We start from the raw sequence: 2,500 nt of genomic DNA on the forward strand, positions 1-2,500 counted from the left end.
CCTCCGAGCGTCTTCCCGATCGCGGCCCACTCTGATCGTCATAGAGGCAGGGGGCTAGATGCCGTTCCCCCTTCTGGCTCTCTGGGCCAAGCGGCCCAGAGGGGGGGGAACACCTAGATTGCCTCCCCCTGCTAACGCGCTTTCCACATCGGTGGAAGGCAGGGGGCCCCCGAACAGAGCACACCGCCAAAATTTCATATGCTATGTATTTATAGATGCATGCTAATAATGGGTCAATTTTGACAAAAGTGATCTTGACTGAACTGGTATTATTATTACTACGTGTGATAATATAACTGGTATTATTAATACTATGTGTGGTAATATAACTGGTATTATTAATATTATGTGTGATAATATAACTGGTATTATTATTACTATTATCTTTCCACAAAAAAACAAAAAAGCTGCATGTCATACCATAGCTTACTCTACGCCATGAAATGTTAGACTGCAGAACACATTTTCCAAATGTCCCTAATGTGTTCATTTTATCAGTTTTAGCTGCATCAAAAATGTCATCTTTTCGTCGTCCTCTTTTCAGTTTTGACCTTTTAGTTTTTTTTTTAAAGCAACAAGGAGAAAGTCTTTGTCTGGCAAAGGCAACGGTCTGAAATCAATTCTGTTGTGAGCCGTGACAGAACAGAATGACATATTTTGACTGTTCATCTCTTTACTAGAAGAAGTGTGTGCCTGAGAGAGAGAGGGAGGGAGAGAGAAAGAGGGAGAGAGAGGGAGGGAGGGAGGGAGAGAGAGAGAAAGATGGAGGGAGGGAGGGAGGGAGGGAGGGAGGGAGGGAGGGAGGGAGGGAGGGAGGGAGGGAGGGAGGGAGGGAGGGAGTGTGTATGATCAATGAGGGATCGTTTTCTCTCTCTCCCTCTGTCATTCATTGTGCCAGGGAGCTTTGTCTGGGACGATCGATTAAGCATTGTGTGACGTTCGTCTCCTTCAGTGGAAGCTCACTGCCGGAGTCCCTCTGTGGCCCTGGTAATGTCAGGGTGCTCTCCCTCACTGCTGGAGTCCCTCTGTGGCCCTGGTAATGCCAGGGTGCTCTCCCTCACTGCCGGAGTCCCTCTGTGGCCCTGGTAATGCCAGGGTGCTCTCCCTCACTGCCGGAGTCCCTCTGTGGCCCTGGTAATGCCAGGGTGCTCTCCCTCACTGCCGGAGTCCCTCTGTGGCCCTGGTAATGCCAGGGTGCTCTCCCTCACTGCTGGAGTCCCTCTGTGGCCCTGGTAATGCCAGGGTGCTCTCCCTCACTGCCGGAGTCCCTCTGTGGCCCTGGTAATGCCAGGGTGCTCTCCCTCACTGCTGGAGTCCCTCTGTGGCCCTGGTAATGCCAGGGTGCTCTCCCTCACTGCTGGAGTCCCTCTGTGGCCCTGGTAATGCCAGGGTGCTCTCCCTCACTGCTGGAGTCCTTCTGTGGCCCTGGTAATGCCAGGGTGCTCTCCCTCACTGCTGGAGTCCCTCTGTGGCCCTGGTAATGCCAGGGTGCTCTCCCTCACTGCTGGAGTCCCTCTGTGGCCCTGGTAATGCCAGGGTGCTCTCCCTCACTGCTGGTCGTCATGACAGGACAAACATCACCGGCTTCACAATGACAGGAATGAAATATGTGCAGAGATGGGGAGCTATGGGGGGGGACAGTACCCTGGGTACAACTTGGATGTGTTAACTAAAGTGTGTATGTGTGTGTATATAACTTAAGTGTGTATGTGTGTGTATAACTAAAGTGTGTATGTGTGTGTATAACTTAAGTGTGTATGTGGGTGTATAACTAAAGTGTGTATGTGTGTATAACTTAGAGGACCATACCGGTCTAAATAGGATTTGATCTCCTTAAACTAGTCACCCAACGTATATCACATTAGGGTTAGGGTTAATCCATGTTCCGAAGCAAAGCTCATGTTAAAAGATGCATTTTTGTGTTTTACTTACATTTCAAAAGTTGAACATGATGGCTTTAAAACGTATTTTTAAATTGGTCCCTCGTCCTGACAAACTCATCCCGGTTAGTTTCAAATAATTTTCAGTAGTTTTCATGTTATATTATTTTCGTTCGAATTCGTTGAACTCCTGCGCTATATTCTCTAATCCACCTACGCTAGATTCTCTACCCAGCGTTCCTAGCAACGGCTGCCATGTAAACAGGAAGAAGACAGACCGTTGGCGCAGGCGGCGCAAAGAGGGTTAAAAATAAAATAATAACTACTGAAAATTATTTGAAATTAACCGAGATGAGTTTGTCAGCACAACAAGGGAACAATTTAAAAATACGTTTTGAAACAATCACGTCCAACTTTTGAAATGTAAGTAAAACGTGAAAATGCAAATATCTTTTAACGTGAGCTTTACTTCGGAAAATGGATTGCAGTAATGTGATAAACGTTGGGTGAGTAGTTTTAGGAGATCAGATCATATTTATACCGGTATGGTCCTTTAAGTGTGTATGTGTGTGTGTGTGTGTGTGTGTATAACTAAAGTGTTGATGTGTGCGTCTGTGTAT

The sequence above is a fragment of the Borostomias antarcticus genome (genome assembly GCF_949987555.1).
Source record: "Borostomias antarcticus genome assembly, chromosome: 5".
Classification (NCBI taxonomy): domain Eukaryota; kingdom Metazoa; phylum Chordata; class Actinopteri; order Stomiiformes; family Stomiidae; genus Borostomias; species Borostomias antarcticus.